The following is a 17536-nucleotide window of genomic DNA, read 5'->3' on the forward strand; positions in this document are numbered from 1 at the left end:
GTGTCATGCTGCAGAGAGGTCAAAAAGGATTAGGACTGAGAAAAAGTAAGAGATCAGGGGGTTTGGAGGTAGAGTTGTGAGGAAAATAGGGAGTTAAGGATAGCCAAAAAAGTAAAGAATCGACACATTTTAAAATTACAAGAAGGAAGTTCAGAAGGACACAGATACTGCAGGTCAGTGTTGATAATACTGTGTTGTTGTTTTTTAAAGAGTCATATATTGCATTTAATTGTGTGTTTTGTAGATGAGTTTTATTCTCAACTCTTATTTATTTTTCAGTATACTTCTCCCATGCCCCTTGTCCATTGAGTCTTCCCCGGTAAAAAAAAATTTAGCAAAATCAGTGAACAATCCAGTCCAACAAATATTAAGCATCTCTTATGCGCCAAGCACTCTGCTAATAGATTGGGGTACAGTTAATAAAAAAAAAAGTTGCTTACAGTTTAAAAGGGGGAGACACCCAAAGCAGGGGTTGGGGTGGGGGGGTGGAATGGTGCTCAGTGGAGTAAGCTGAGTCCAGTTTCTGCCCTCCATAAAGAAAGGCATTGGGAGGAGTTTGGTACTCAGCCTTCTAGTCAGAGAGAAGAGGAGGCTGAGGGGAGGTGGTTTCAGTCGAGGCTTACGTTGGCAGTATGGTAGTGATTTTGAAGTTGAAGATGAAACCAGGCATGGCAGCAGATGCAAAATGGATTGAACACATTGACCATATCTGGCAGTATGTGCAGCATTCCATATGTATTGCCCTGCCTCTTTTTTTTTTTTAATTAAATTTTTTTCAATGAACAAAAATCTAATTTTTCTGACTCCAAATTCCCCTCATTAAAAAATAAGGAAAACAAGTCCCTTGTGGGAAATTTAACACTTTTTAAAAAAATACCAAGGTATAAGTAATAGAGATTCATGATTTCATATATAAACCTTTTCTATTCTTTGTATATGGAAATGCAGAGAATGGTGGGGGGAAGATCATTAATAACTTTGGACTGAGCAGTTTCAGTTGAATGGTGAAAGGTATGACTATCTCAGAGAGTGGGTCCAGTTTCATAATCTGCTTGTTCCCATTAAATACAGTCCATATATGCCTTGAAACACTTTCCTTGGAAATTTCAGTTCTGGTTTCAGAGGGATTCAGTCATCATGTAAGAGTGGGGCTGGAACTAATTGACTTCTCAGATACTGATTCATCCTTTGTGGCTCTGACAGGGTGTGAAGGGGTTTAAGAGAATTTGCTTCCTCTGATGCTCTTCCTTCTTTCCAAGAGCGATCGTAGTTGTTCACTGTTCCTCTCTGGGTCTCTCAAATTTGGAGTACATTTTAGTGTCCTGTGATGAAACACCCATTATTTATAAGTTGATTGAGCATAAAGTATTTCATTATAAAGTGACCATCCATCACAAGGAGGCATGTAGGCTGTGAAAAACATTAACCTTGCACCCTGGACTGGAATGCAGTTACTAGAATAATGTACTGATTGTGTAAAATATGCAGGAGAGTAGAGGAAAAAGGAGAGTGACCATTCAGGGAAACAGGTGCTGGTTGAGCTAGGGCTTGAGAAGTTGTTCTTAAGTTAAGGTCTAGCACCTTTAGAATCAGCTGTCTTAAAAATTCTCTGGAGATCAACCCCTGGCACTATAATTCTGTGTATTTTTCAAAACAAGTGTGGAATTTTTATTTTGTTTTTTTAAGAGTATTATAGCGTTTTGATGATTGCTGCTTTATAATACAATTTGAGTTCTGGTAGGGCTTGGCCACTTGGTACTGGTTAAGAAACAGAGGGGTAGCTTTTTTCCCCCAAGATGGCGCCGAAGGCGAAGAAGGAAGCCGTTGTCCCCCCCAAGACAGAAGCCAAGTCCAAGGCCTTGAAAGCCAAGAAAGCGGTGTTGAAGGGTGTCCATAGCCTCAAAAAGAAGATCCGAACATCCCCCACCTTTTGATGACCCAAGACACTAAGACTAAGAAGACAGCCCAAATACCCTCAGAAAAGTGCTCCTCAGAGAAACAAGCTTGATCACTATGCCATCATTAAGTTTCCCTTGACCACTGAGTCTGCTATGAAGAAGATTGAGGACAACAACACCCTAGTTTTCATCATGGATGCCAAGGCCAACAAGCATCAGATCAAGCAGGCAGTAAAGAAGCTGTATGACATCGATGTGGCCAATGTCAACACACTGATCCGGCCTGATGGAGAGAAGAAAGCTTATGTCCGTCTTGCTCCAGACTATGATGCTTTGGATGTTGCCAACAAAACTGGAATCATCTAAACTGTGTCCAGCTGTCTCACTGCACCTACAATAAAAAGTTTTCCCCGAAAAAAAAGAGGGGTAGACCAATGGAATAGGTTAGGTACTCAAGACACAGTACTTAATGAATATGGCAATCTACTGTTTGATAAACCCAAGGACCCCAGCTTCTAGGATAAGAACTCACTGTTTGACAACAATTGCTGGGAAAACTGGATAACATTGTGGAGGAAACTGGGCGTAGACCAATGCCTGACACCATACACAAGAATAAAGTCCAAATGGATACATGATCTAGGTATAAAGATGGATACTATAAACGAGTTAGGGGAGCAAGAAATAGTGTACTTCAAATTTATGGAGAATGGAGAAATTTATGACCCAACAAGATAAGAGAACATTATGAAGTGCAAAATGGGTAATTTTGATTACATTAAATTGAAAAGTTTTTGTACAAACAAACCCAAGGCAACCAAAATTAGGAGGAAATCAGAAAACTGGGAAAGAATTTTGGCAACCAGTGTCTGTGATAAAGGCCTCATTTCTAAAATATATAGAGAACTGAGTCAAAGGTACAAGAATTCAAGCCATTACCCAGTTGATATGAACAGGCAGTTTTCAGAGGAAGAAATTAAAGATATCTATAATCATGTGAAAAAATGCTCTAAATCACTATTGATAAGAGAGATGCAAACCAAAACAACTCTGAGATACCACATCAAACCTAGCAGATTGACTAACATGACAAAACAGGAAGATGCTAGAGAAGATGTGGTAGAGTTGGAACACTAATTCATTGTTGATGGAGCTGTGAGCTGATCCAGCCATTCTGGAGAGCAATTTGGAACTATACCCAAAGGGCTACAAAAATGTGCATACCCTTTGACCCAGCAATATTGCTTCTGGGACTCTATCCCCAAGAGATCATAAAAATGGGAAAGGGTCTCACATGTACAAAAATATTTATAGCAGCTCTCTTTGTGGTGGCCAAAAACTGGAAATCAAGGGGATGCCCATCAATTGGGGAATGGTTGAACAAGTTGTATTATATGAATGTAGTAGAATACTATTGGGCTATAAGAAATGATGAACAGGAAGACTTCAGAGAAGCCTGGAAAGACTTATATGAACTGATGCTGTGTGAAAGGAGCAGAACCAGGAGAACTTTAGATCGCAGATGGAAACCGACCATTTTCATTTGTATTATGCTTTGGTTTGTTTTATGGTTTCTCCCATTCATTTTAATTCTTCTACGTGACATGCATTTAATAGGAATGTATGTGTAGAACCTATATAAGATTGTACGCCGTCTCAGGGACAGAGTGGGGAAAGAAGGGGGAATGAGGGGGAGGGAGCTGAAAAAAATCTAAGATATATGGAAGTGATTGTCAAACTCTGAAAACAAATAATGTAATTCAGTTTAAAAAAAAAAAGTATTTTAGTGTTCCTAGGAGAATTCTTCTTTTCATCCTTTATTTCAGAAAACCTCCTTTAGGAGCAACAGTGTCTAGTGATTATAGAGTGTGCTTTCTCAGCTAAAATTTGGTGCCTTGGTTTCCCTAGTTAATTCCATATTTTAAAAAATGTGTTAAGCTCCTACTACGTGCAAATCACTGCTCCAGGTGCTGGGGACAAAAAGGCAAAAGGAAAGAGTCCATGCTCTCAACAAGTTTACATTCTGCTTGCTAGCCACAAAATTGGAGAATTGTGTCTGTCCTTCCCTTCCACTTAACATATGAAAACACTGAGCCTGTAGTAAATGAGTGGGTAAAAATGAGATCTTTCTGAGTCTCTAATACATTTATTAGACTTCTGACCTTACCGGCTTTTTTTCCTTATCTGGACTGTTTTTACCTCTCGGATAAAGATGAGTTGATAACGATACCAACCAAAGAACACTACAAATAAGGGAGGGGATATTTGATGGCCACCACATATCAGGCTCATCTTCAAGCACTCCTTGGCATTCCTGAGAATTTCTTTGGCATTGAATTGACCCTTTGAGGGTCTTTTGTAATTTACGGACCTTTTCAGTGCAGAGTTAGAATCTTGTTCTATGTTTTATCTTTTCGTTTCCTTTCCTTACGTTCTTGGATTCCTAGAGGGATGGAGAAACCAAGAGGGGAACAGGTAGGGAAGTAATTAATAGTAAAACTATAATTCCTCTCTTCTCTGGCTGCATTAAAAGTGGAGATTTTCTTTAGGCTGCCTCAGGTAGGAAATTTTCAGTGAGAAAGCTGTTCAAAGTAGACCAGCCATGTAAATCTGAAAAGAATAATTTTGCTTAAAAGTATAACAGCTGAAGTGTTCATTTCTCCCGAGCTTTCTGAAGATCGCCTATTTCATTTTGGACCCAGCCTTGTCCAGGGCATACAGAAAATGCTGTGGTGCAGTGAGGACCACAAACTGCCTCAGCTTTGGCATCAAGTTACAGCTAATTGCTCTCCCTTCAATATGTGCCAATTTCCTTTAGAAGGAAGAGAACTAGTGCTTAGAGTTGACATGCATCAAACATGGGTTGTCAGTAAGACTGATGGATCAGTCTGTCCTCAGTCCTCCGTGATATTTTCTAAACCAATCCCTAAAGGCTTCATTTAGCCCAGCAGGCCTTGTTAGAGAGGCCTCTCTCCCCTACCTTGGATTAGGAGGGAACATTGGCAAACCCAAAACTGACTCCAATTTGTAGTAGCACTGAAGTCAGTAACTCTCAGTGTTCAGTTAGGGCCCAGCTGGGGCAGTGACTGAGGTGCTTTTGCTCTAGGTTATTTGGGCTTAATAATTTCATTTGCCTTCTGAATTTTTAACAGCTACATGACCCTGGAACTGCCTACTGAGGCAAGTCAGAGTGATTGCCATCTGTGTATATGCTCCTCCTAACGGGGTTTGGGATGAGGTTTTTTTGCCTGTTATAATAATAACTAAAATGACAACAACAATATTTAGCATTTGAAAAACACTTTACAGTTTAAATGTTATCTAATTTTGATCAAAACCACACCCTTGCAAGATCAGTGCCGTTGTTCTCCCCATTTTACAGGTGAGGAAACTGAAGCTGAGCAGGGTTGAGTAATTTGCCCAGAGTCCCACAGCTCACTGGTATCTGAAGAAGGATCCACGATTCCACCTAGTTGTTATAGAAAACAGGAACTCCCCAAATGGGAAGCTCTTTTCTTAAAACAAGGCATAGCCTTCAAATCAGATTCAGTGTCCTGTCACTTTTCTATGTGCTGTCTTTATGTTGTCTAGCTTGACCTATGACATAAAAATAAGGATTTTAGAAGATTGACCAAAAGAAGCCTGCTCCCTGCCCTGTATATGAGATCCCAGAAATTCAAGGCTGAAAGAGATCTCCTTATTCCAGGATTGGGGAACCTGCAGCCTTGAGGCCAAACATGGCCCTATAGGTCTCAAGGCCAACAGTTCTGTGAAGTTTGGATTCAGTCAAAGGTCCACACTTGAGAACCTAGAGGGCCACAGGTTCCTCACTCCCTAATCCAACTGATAACCCGAAAAATGTTTCCCTTTACAACATTCCATCTCCTTGTTCAAATATAAGACATATGCTTGGCAAAAAGACTATTTTACAGAGAACTCATACAAGGCAAGCATTCATTTGAGGGTCAGAAGAAGCGATACAAGGACGCTCTCAAGGTCTCTCTGAAGATCTTTGGAATTGATTGTATGACATGGGAGACACTGGCACAGGACCACTCAGCATGGCGTGCCCACATCAGAGAAGGTGCTGTGCTCTGTAAGCAAAGCAGAATTGAAATAGTTCAAAAGAAACACAAGATGTACAAATTTAGAGAATCTACCCCAAATGTCTCCATGGACTATTTGTGCCTCATCTGTGGTAAAACATTCTGAGCTTTTATTGGTCTGATGGGCTAAGCGGACGCACAGTGAAGTCATTTTGGTCCTCTTTAAGAACGAAGAACAACAACTAACCAAGTGGTCACCCGATCTTTCTTTCAAGACCTTCAGAGAAAAGGAGACTGCTGCCTTCTGAGACAGCCCATTTCACTGTTTGGGATCTGTGATTGTTAGATTGTACTGATATCCCTAGTTTTGCCCTCCAGGGCCAAAAAGAGCAAGTCTGATCGCTCCTTTCTGTGACAACGCTTCAGATATATGAAGAAAGCAGTCATGCTTCTCCTTCATAATTCCCCAGGCCCAGTCTTCTTTTCCCCAAGTTAAGTATTCTCAATTCATCCAACAAATTTTTATGTTTCATGTTCTTAAAACCCTTCACCATTCTTGTTCTGAACCATATCCAACTTATATGTGAAGTAAAAATTATCTTTACTAATTCTCAAAGAAGACTGTTGATGGCTTAAGTCCTTGTCTTACTTCTATATCTAAGCCCTTTGTCCATTTTGTTCTTCCTTCCTCCTCTTCCCTCCCTCCCTCCCTACCCCCCCTTCCCTCCTTTCCTCTCTCTACCTCCCTCTTTCTCTCTCTTTCTCTTTCCCCAATTTATCTTGTTAGTAACGTAGTAGACTGAATGCTGAACTTTACATCTGAAAGTCCTGAGTTCAAATTCTGCCTCTGATAACTTCCTAGCTGTGTGATGTAGCCAATTTACCTAACCTGTCTTGCGTCTCAGTTTCATCATCTGTAAAATGAGGGGATTGGACTCAGTAATATCTGAAATCCCTTTTAGCTCTAAATACTGTTTGAGAAGTGGTATAACCACAGCACAGATAAGTAAGACTTTCCTCTTCCTAGAAACTGTACCTCTCTTAATGCATACATTCCAAGATGAAATTAGATCTTCTTTTTAGCTGCTGTATCTCAATATTGACATTGAGCATGCTATCCTCTTTTCCCCCCAGATAAACTGTAATCTAACTGTGCTATCTAACCCCAATCTTGTATTTTTGAGCTAGATTTCTTGAAACCAAATGTAAGACTTAACATTTATCCCTGTTAAATTTTACTTTATTATATTCAGCACAGTATTTTGTTTTGTTGAGATCTTTTGGGAACTTTACCCTCATCCATTGTATTAGCTGTCTCCCTCCACTTTGTGTCTTCAGTAAATCTGATAAGGATGTAGCCCATTCTTTTATCCAAATCATTGGTCAAAATGTTGAACAGCCCAGGACCCAGTACAGATTGCTGGGAGACTGTTGGGTCCCTGCTGCTAGGTTGACATCAGACTATTAATGACTCTTCTTTGAGTTTAGCCATTCAACTAGTTCTGAATCTATCTAGCTTTATTTCTCTCTAGTCCACATCTCTCCATCTTTTTCACAGAATAGCATGAGGTTTTTTTTTTCCTTTAATCAAAGTCCTTACCAAAATATAGGTAAGTTATATCCGTGATAGTCCTATGATCTACCAATTTAGTAGCCCTATCCAAAAAGGAAAATACGCTCAGGCATGACCTGTTCTTTCTGAAGCTATATTAGCTTTTAGTGATCTTTGCTACATTTTCTAGATAACTTCAATTACTAGCAAAATTCTGTGATGTTTTATTAAGTTCAAACTTGCTGGCCTATACTTTGCAAACCCTGTTCTCATCTTTATTTTGAAAACTGAGACAAAGCCTGCCGTTTTCCAGTGTTAAAGCACCTCTCTTATTCTCCTGCCAAGTATTCCAAGAGCCAGGCAAAAAGACTCCTTCTATCTACTTTCTCCAAGGAGTGCTTGCTCCACTTACTGGTGAGAATTTTAGTCAAGAGGGTATCTAGAGGCCTAAATTCATTGAAAAGCTCTCCTCAGGTGACCTTTGACTCTTTTCACACCAACCATGTAGGCAGTTGAACTCTCACATCACATCCAGTCTGAATTGGGTCCTCCTGGGCATAACCCCTTGATAATTAACCTGTCAGTGACAGTTTAAAGGAAATTTTGAGGTTTATCATTCTTAATTCTTAGTGTTCTCAGGTTTCTGGAAAATGCAAAGCATTTTCAGGTCAAGAGTATCTTATGCTTGGTCAGTTGGGTAAGTAATCAGGGTTTGGTGTTCCAATTTATGAAAAGCAGGTTCTTTTGTTTCTTGAGGGAGAGAGAAGTGAAGTAAAAAAAAAAAAAAAAAAGAAAAGTTCCCAAAGAATTTTCAAAAGCTTCGTTGTTATAAATAGATTGCTTTTATTAATGTAAGTGAGTAGCAGAGTTATCTTTGACCACCTTTCCCAGATAGACCTAGATGTTGTGGGCTTTATTTGATCTACTGACAAACCTTGACTTTAATAGGGACAGAGTGCTAGAACCTCTTTAGATCTGTAGCCAGTAAAGTAGTTGTTGGGGGAAGCTGCTGAATGATAGCTGAAAACAGTAGGGTTATTTTTAGAGACTTAGGCAGATGTACAGGACTAGCCTTCCCTGAGGTTTCCCTTCAAGTTAACTTTTGCAGTCATCTGTGTTGAAGTAGTCTCATTCCCAAGTGGCAGGTTGACTAAAAAGCAAACCTCTGGATTCATCCAATTCACCAATTTTCATTTTATAATGAGGTGAATTTACTTGCAGAAAATCTTATAGCATGTTAGTGGCAAAAAGCATACCCTGAGTCTCCTGACTGTTGTTCAGTGCATGTCACTTCTCCTCATGGGTGTGGTAATGCCTCAGAAAACCAGAGCAAATGCCTGAGGAAGCAACTCTTCTGGGGGAGGGTTACTGAACCTTTCCGCCCAGACTGGAGAATGAGTCTCCTTGGGAGCAACCACATGTCAGGCCCCTTATTTGGAATTAGTTTCCTTGTTCACCACTCATGGGTCTGGAAGATTTGGAAGTTGTGAAACAGAGCTGATAGCAGGTGTAGCAAATGTCCTCAAGTGACCCTGGTGGGAGCTAGCCAGGTTTCAGACTTTCCACAAACTTAGTTTTATTCATCCCTTTGACCCTCTCTTTTTCTCTGATACAGATATGAAAGACATTATTGTGATACCCACAGGGTAAGGGATTCCTGGATACTCTGCAAAAATCTGATCAGAGGGAATGATTGTACATTTCTTTGGCAATGAACCTCTTGAGGTTGGGACTTAGTCTGTCACATAAAATGTAAAGTGTTTGAAGTACACGTTAGGCAAAACAAAGCTGAAGGGTGAACAATTCATCTTGTATAATGCTGCTTAAGAGCCGAGGTTGGGCATGCTTTTAGAACTTTATGGAAAAGTCAGTAAAGCCAGACTTCTTAGTACCTTCTCATTTCCATGCAGTAGACAATAAATATTTATTGACTAACTGACTGACCAACTGATTCATTTGTCACTGGACCACAAGTCAGAGGACTTTTAGTCTATCCTTTGCCACTTACTAACTGTGGGACCTTGGACAAGTTACTTTTTTTTAGACCTCAATTTCCTTCTCTGCAGAATGTAGACTGGTGATGCTAAACATCAAATAAAAGAATTTGTGAAAGAGTTTGTATGCTGAAAAGATCTGAGATTTAGAGCTAAGGATAACATTACTATCCTTGTAGAGTAAGGTAGCCAGTGATAGATCCCTAGTTTTACACCAGCAAACCTGAGCCTAGCTTTTCAGGGTGAAGAGCCTGAAAGGAGGCTTGAAAAAGGATGGTGTGCCTTTCCTGGGACAGTGAGAATGGGGGTAGGTGAAAGGATACTTGGTTCCTTGGTGTGTGAAAGGAATGAGGTAGGCATTACTAGGGCAAAATGGTGTTGAAATAACATGTCACACGCCTTTTTCCTAGTCTGCGTAATCCAATTGAGAACGCCTAACCGCCCCTGATAAGAGTCACTCAGGAGTGAAGAGCTTTTACTACCAGGGAAAGTAGCTTATGTGAGCATTTTAGCTTAGGAATGTGCCAGCTGGGTGCTGGTCAAGAGAGAAGAGGCCACCATAGGCAGGAAAGGGTACAACATCCCTGGAAAGGTGGGAACTACTCCTCCAAAAGCAAGGAGACTCCTGCTTGACTTAGAACAACGATGTCTGCAAGCTGTCATGATAGTAGAAAGCATCATATGGTGTGTGTACAAAGAGGTTGAGGGAACAGGGAGCTACAGAGAACAAGGAAAGAATATTGTTTAGTTTTCAGTCATGTCCAACTCTTTGTGAACACCACAAGTTTTCTTGGTGTAGATACTGGAATGATTTGCCCTTTCCTTCTCCAACTCATTTCATAGATGAGGAAACTGAGGCAAACAGGCTTAAAGTGACTTGAGCAGGATCACACAGCTAGTGTTTGAGGACAAATTTGAACTCAGGTCTTCTTGATTCCAGGCCTGGCACTCTATTCACTGTACCACCTGCCTGCCTTATTTGGACATGGCTCTACCTTACCTGAGGATTCATATGTTTTTTGTGATTATCAAGGTGACCTTCTACCTAATCTGGAATTTCTTTACCTTGTTATCTTTCCCCAAAAGATGGGAAAAGTTGAACACCACTCACCATCCCTAGTTATTGTTGTTGTTGTGTTTGTCCTTCCTTCTCGAAGAGGACCATGACATCAAGATGATGACCTGACTTGCAGTTGACTTTGATTTGAGTGAGGGAGGGCTGTGCAAGGTCACCAGCCTCACTTTCTACTCCTGAGCCATCTAGGTCCAGTGTAAGACAGCTGGAGATGGCCCAGGATGCAATGGGAGACCCTGGCCCTTTCAGGCTAAGGTCTTATCACATTCTCATTTTGAGTGAGATACACCCATTTAATGAATAGGCTTCTTTAAGTAGTTAATCAAGAGATGGCCCCTTTAATCAAAAAAAAAAAAAATCCCTGAGGGAAGACCCTCAGGGTTCCTGGGTAAAAGAGAAACAATTACTATTTAGTAATTACATTTAGGGGAAAGGGGCTGTGCTTAGTGAGTGAGAACAATTCTAAAATACAGCACTACCTTTTACTTAAGGTTCAGTTGCATTGTGGACTTCTCCACTCTCCTCAGTCATTGCTGACTGAGAGTTGAATCTGGGCTGAGCCCTGGAAGCAGATGATCTAGTAGTAAAGAAGATCTGTGCATTCCTACTCTAGCTGTAGTTTAAATTTCTTCTTTGGTCTTTTCCCTCCCCAAGAGTATGAACCAGTTGCCTGCAGAGCAACCCTTTACCAACCTATGCTCTGTTTACTGGACTGGTTGTGCCTTGAAGTTGACAGTTCTCCAGAACAGATTTGGCTTTCTGGTTGAGGGTGTCATATGTCTTCTCAGTTGTAAAATGCCTCTGCCTGGTCCACTTGAGGGACACTGCTGCACTTTGGGCTTACAGAACCCAAGCAGTCTTCTTCCTCACTATTGACACTGAACCTTACAGGCCGACAAAACCAAGGATTATCAATCTAATTTCTACTTATCCTGCCTTATAGTGCATCTCTTTAAAAAAAAAAAGACATAGTAAAATGTTCTTTAGTTTAAAAAAAAGAAGTAACCCTAACCCTAACCAGGAGAATATTTTATGCAATAACAACAACAATATAAAGACAAAGAACTTTGAGAATTGATCCATTCAGTGACATCATGATTCCAAAGGTGATAAATTCAAGGTGGAGAATTAGACATCTCTTCTTTGAACACATCTAATGAGGGATTTTGTTTTGTTTGAGTATGCACATTAATCCTTTCTCTTTAACACTTTCTACTCACTTTGGAAAAAGCAGGGCCCCAGAGAAGGGGGGGGGGCACCTAAAGCTGCCCCAGATGTAGGAAGTAGTATTCAAGGGCCTCATCCCTGACATCTGTTTCTTTGCTGGTTGTATAATCAATGATCCAAAAATTAACCTTACATTTTTTTAATCACTCTAATTTTCATAAATGGGGGTGGTTAAAAAAGAAAGAAGTAAGGATGGTATCGGGTAAAGAATATTGAACTGAGTGTCAGTAAACCTTGAATTCTAGTCCTACCTCCCTTTACGACCTTAGTCACTTAGTCATTCTTGGCCTCATTTTACTCTGTAATATGAGAAACATCTCTTAAGGTCTCATTCAGCTCTCACATGCTATAATGTAATACTTCTGAGAATACACTGAGTAATACTTCTGAACAGCAGTGAATTATATGCTAATTGTTTTAGGTAGCCCTTCTCACAGATTCTGGACCCAGACTCCAACAAGGCATAATTTCAACTTCCAAACTCCCAAGCCAGACTTTTTAAAGAGGTTACCCCTCTCCTTCATTTCATCTTTCCCACATACCCTAGGGCCCCTTCCTTCACAGGTCTAATCCCTCCCCTTCTGAAGAAGGGACTGTGCCTTACATTCCTTTGTAGCATTTAGTAAGCACTCAACAAGTGTATTTTTGAACAACCTAACAAGTACAGGATCTACTTCCTCTCACTCATTTATGTTTGTAGAAACAGAGGACCTTTGCCAAGAGTTGAACCAGGAAACAGCTCCTCAAATCTGTCCACCATTGGATTTGGGAGGGAAAAAGTCAAAGCTGTCGTTTTTCCAGTAGCAATGTATGGATGGCTGTGAGAATTGGACTATAAGAGAAAGCTGAGTGCTGCAAAATCAACACTGTCAAATTGTAGTGCTGGAGAAGAATTTTGAAGGTCCCTTAGACAGGAAGGAGGTCATATTGGTCAGTCCTTAAAGAAGTTAATTCAGGCTATTCTCTGGAAGGTCAGATACTAAAGATGAAGCTTAAAAACTTTGGCACACCGTACACAAGAATGAAGTCCAAATGGGTACATAATCTAGGTATAAAGATTGATACTATAAACAAATTAGTGGAGCAAGGATTAGTGTATTTATCAGATTTATGAAGAAAGAAAGAATTTTTGACTAAACAAGAGATAGAAAGCATTATGAAGTACAAAATGAATAATTTTGATTACATTAAACTGAAGAGTTTTTGCACAACCAAATCCAATGCAACCAAGATTAGGAGGGAAGCAGAAAACTGGGAAAGAATTTTTGCAACTAGTGTCTGTGATAAAGGCCTCATTTCTAAAATATATAGAGAACTGGATCAAATGTACAAGAAACCCCAATTGATAAATGATCAAAGGATATGAAAAAAATGCTCTGAATCACTATTGATAAGAGAGATGCAAATCAAAACAACTCTGAGATAACACATCACACCTATCAGATTGGCCAACATGACAGAACAGTTAGATGATAAATGTTGGAGAAGATGTGGGAGAGTTAGAACATTGTTGGTGGAGCTGTGAGCTGATCCAACCATTCCGGAGAGCAATTTGGAACTATGCCCAAAGGGCTACAAAAATGTGCATACCCTTTGACCCAGCATATCACTTCTAGGACTGTATCCCAAAGAGATCATAAAAATGGGGAAAGGGTCCCACATGTACAAAAGTACTTATAGCAGCTCTCTTTGTGGTGGCCAAAAACTGGAAATCAAGGGGATGTCCATCAGTTGGGGAATGGCTGAATAAATTATGGTATATGAATGTATGGAATACTATTGGGCTATAAGAAATGATGAACAGGAAGACTTCAGAGAGGCCTGGAAAGTCTTAATATGATCTGATGCTGAGTGAAAGGAGCAGAACCAGGAGAATTTTGTGCACAGTAACAACCACAGTGTGCGAGAGTTTTTCTGGTAGACTTGGAACTTCATTGCAGTTCCCAATCGTCTTTTAAGGCAAAATGCCTTCCACATCCAGAGAAAGAACTATGGAATTTGATTGCAGAATGTAGCAGATCATTTTCTTTTGTATTACGTTTTGGTTTATTATATGATTTCTCTCATTCATTTTAATTCTTCTACACAACTTGACTATAGTGAAAATATATTAATAGGAACGTATGTATACAACCTATATAAAATTGTATGCCGTCTCAGGGAGGTAGAGGGGAGGGAGGGGAAAAAAATAATCTAAGTTACATGGTAGTGATTGAAGAACACTGAAAACAAATAAAATTAATATAAAAAATATAAACAATAATAAAAAAAAACAAAACTGGCCACATGATCAGAAGATGGAACTCATTGGAAAAGCCCCTGTTAGGAAAGATTGAAGGCAGAAGGAAAAGAGGATGGCAGAGAATGAGATGGATAATATCATAGAAACAGTAAACATGAGAGATAGTGGAGGATAAAAGGGCCTGGCATTCTGTGGTCCAAGGGGTCATGAGGAGTCAGACACAACTGAACAGCAGCAGGAGTGGTACCAGAACTGCCTTTTTTAAAGAAGCAAGGCCTTATTGCCCTCTCTAAACTTACCTAGATCATGGGCTATTAGAGCTAAAAGAGAAGTAATCTGGGCCAACTCCCTTATTTGACAAATGATTCATTAGGACTTTATTTAGGAGCTACCTGGGTGTAAGCCCAGAGATACCATATGAATGAGTCTGGAAGCACATCCTATTATACTCATTCTGGCACTTCTAGAACCTCCTTGGGCTCTTCCTGCAGTCTTTGTCCAGGCTCCTTGTTGAGTGCCTTACTCTTTCCCTGCAAGGTCTCTTACTTCCCACTTGAGTTTAGTTCTTCTTGAGAGAAGCAGATCTCCCACCTTGATATACTATTCTATACCTTCCCAGTGAGGGGAATACTCTGGGTAGAGATACAGGTGTTAGTATCTCAGGACAGATCAAAGTATAGAGTGAAGTCTCTGTAGAGACGTGAATTTGAAAATTTTGTCAATGTTCTTTGTTTCTTTTTTTGATGATTTCCTTGAGTTTTCCTGAAAAAAATTAACAAAGCAGGATAAGTAACATTTTTACCCCTAATTTTTCTGGGTTTTCCCTTACCTGACCTTCCTATCTCTATTTTAAATGTTTATGAACAAATTAAGTTATACATAATATGTTCTTAAATTATCTATATTAGTTATGCTCCAAAAAATCATTTTCCTCCACTGAAAAGAGTTTTCCTCAGGACTTCAAAATTTAAGTGGGAAAAAGAAACAAATTTCGTAACAGCTGATGAAATCACTGTAGAGTCAGCCTTGGAAATACTTGAGAGTTACCAGTTAACTAAACCGTTAATCTGAAGAGCAGCAGAACCCAGGAATGTTTATACAGTGAAGGCTAGGGGCAAAAGGGTGGGATCAGGGAAGAGGTAGGGATCTTCCTGTATGGGAGCAATTATAACCAAGAAATCCTGCTTCCACTGGTCTATAGCAGTTTGTGGAGCTGCCCTTGGACACACTTCCAAATCTTCAGACTTGTTGGGAAATTGTCTGAAAAATCAAAACAGGCCAGAGTTTTAATACCTTGGACATAGATGTGAATGGGTTCTGTCAGACTGAGTTGGTCCTTGGGTTCAGTGGTAAAACCCTCTTCAATTGTGAAGTCAGGTGAGAGACTAAATAGAAACTATATAGTCTTCTTTTCTCAATAGCCTATTGAGAAAATAATCCCATGATTCATCCTGTCATTTGAAGAAGACTTGAAGCTAAGAGGGATAGTATTATCACATTGTGGGTCAAAGTCAGGATCCAAAAAGATCTTGGGGACTCTTGAGCCACATCTAATAAAATAAAATGTAACAAGGATAAATGTAAAACCTTACACTTTAGTTGAAAAAAATCAACAGTGCCAACTACAAAATGGAGAAGATTGGAGGTGGTATGATGGCTAGATGATAATTCCTAGGGGAAAAAAATCTCTGAACACTGTGAAATTAGAGTTACCAAACTTGGTCCTGGAAAAGAATGAGAAAATTCACCTCTCCCATCGTAGAGGTAGGAGGTTATGGATGTAAAAGACTACATGTACTGTCAGTTGTGTTAATTTTCTTGAACTGGTTTTTTTTTTCTTTTTTCTTTTTTTTTTCAATCTTTGTTACAGGAGATTGTGACTGAATAGGTCAGGGACAGTGGATTTATTTGAAAACAAATGTGATAGAAAAACCAAAAAAATCAGTAAAAATAAGATAAATAATAAGATTTTTTAAAATCTCAGGTTTTAATGGAGTGCAAACTAAACAGTGTGACATGGAAGTCTAAATGGCCAAATTGATCGTGGGCTGCATTAATAGAAGGATGATGAACATTGCAGCTGGTATCAGATTATTTTTTGGACGTATTGATCAATATTGCTGGATTTTTTTCTTATTCTTTTAAAAATTGTGTTATAAAGGATGACTTTCTGGGGCAGAAGATGGAGAAGGGTACAGAGGGAAATCTATGTGATGAAAAGATAAAAATATCAATAAAATGCATTTTACAAACAAAAAAATACAAGAACAAGTGTGTAGGAAAAGGGAGATGATAGCCCCACTATACTCTGCCCTCATCTGGAATATTGGATTTGATATTAGAGGCCACATATTTGGAGGGAGCATTGATGAACAAGAGAACATTTAGAAGAGGGCACCCAAGACAGTGGGGAAACTGAAGGCCAACCATATGAATGTTAGTTAAAAGAATTAGAAATATTGTTTAGCCTGGAAAAGGGAGGACATAAGAGACATGATAACTACCTTTAGGTATTTGAAGAGCTATTTTATAGAACAAGGGTTAGATTTGTTCTTGGTCCCAGAAGGCAAAACTAAGAATAGTGGGTAGAAGCTGTGGAGAGGCAGATTTAGATTCAGCATAAGGAAAAGCTTCATAACTGAGGTTTCTAAAAGTGAAGTTGAGTACCAAAGCAGTTACTAAGTACTCCTTTTGTAGAGGTTTTCAAGTAAAGGCTGAGTGACCATTTATTGGTGATATTGTAGAGGAAATTCATGTTCAGCTGAATGAATACATGATAAACTGGATGACTTCTGAGAGTCATCCCTCTAATTTGGAGATTCTGTGATTATTTGATCCTCAGGTCAGGGCCTTCACAGGTTATAAACCAAGATATAATGAGTGGGAAATGCAAGTAACCCTACCCTTTCCATCCATTCTTTCCTTCCTCATTAAAGAATTACAAGTCACACTGTTTTTGATAAACTTAGCCCTTCATAGCAATGCAAGGACCTAAAACATTTCCAAAGGACTCATGATGCAAAATGTCATCCACATCCAGAGAAAGATCTGTGGAGTCAGAATGCACTATTTACTCTTTTGTTTTTCTTATGGTTTCTCCCATTCGTTTTAATTCTTCTATGCAACATGACTAATGTGTTTAATAGGAATGTATGTGTAGAGCCCATATAAGCTTGCATGCCTTCTTGGGGAGGGAGAAAATTTGGAACTTATGGAAGTGATTGTTGAAAACTGAAAACAAATAAATGAATAATTTTGGGAGAAAAAAAAAGAATTGCAAGTCACTTAGGGCAGGCATGGTTTGGTCATAGACAGACCACTTTGACCAGAAAGGCTGAAGACATAGTTATAGGGATGATTCTGGTTAGCATCCCAGCCTTAAGGCCTCCTTTACTTGGAAACAGCTGGCACCTCTTGTCCAGATTGCCAAGATCTGTTGGGAATGTGGAAGTGGGATAAGAAATGAAAGATGAAGATCACCAGAGAAGCCAGGGATCTGATC

General features: G+C 39.5%; 1 protein-coding gene and 1 pseudogene across 7 annotated transcripts in view; both read left to right on the forward strand.

Annotated features, from left to right (window-relative positions):
* The window catches only part of GBF1 (golgi brefeldin A resistant guanine nucleotide exchange factor 1), a 125008-nt gene that overhangs the window by 73920 nt on the left and 33552 nt on the right, over positions 1-17536 (forward strand). The gene's annotated exons all lie outside the window — the stretch shown is intronic.
* On the forward strand, positions 1696-2360 carry LOC140511853 (large ribosomal subunit protein uL23-like; annotated as a pseudogene).

This window comes from Notamacropus eugenii, chromosome 1 (assembly GCF_028372415.1).
Source record: "Notamacropus eugenii isolate mMacEug1 chromosome 1, mMacEug1.pri_v2, whole genome shotgun sequence".
Classification (NCBI taxonomy): domain Eukaryota; kingdom Metazoa; phylum Chordata; class Mammalia; order Diprotodontia; family Macropodidae; genus Notamacropus; species Notamacropus eugenii.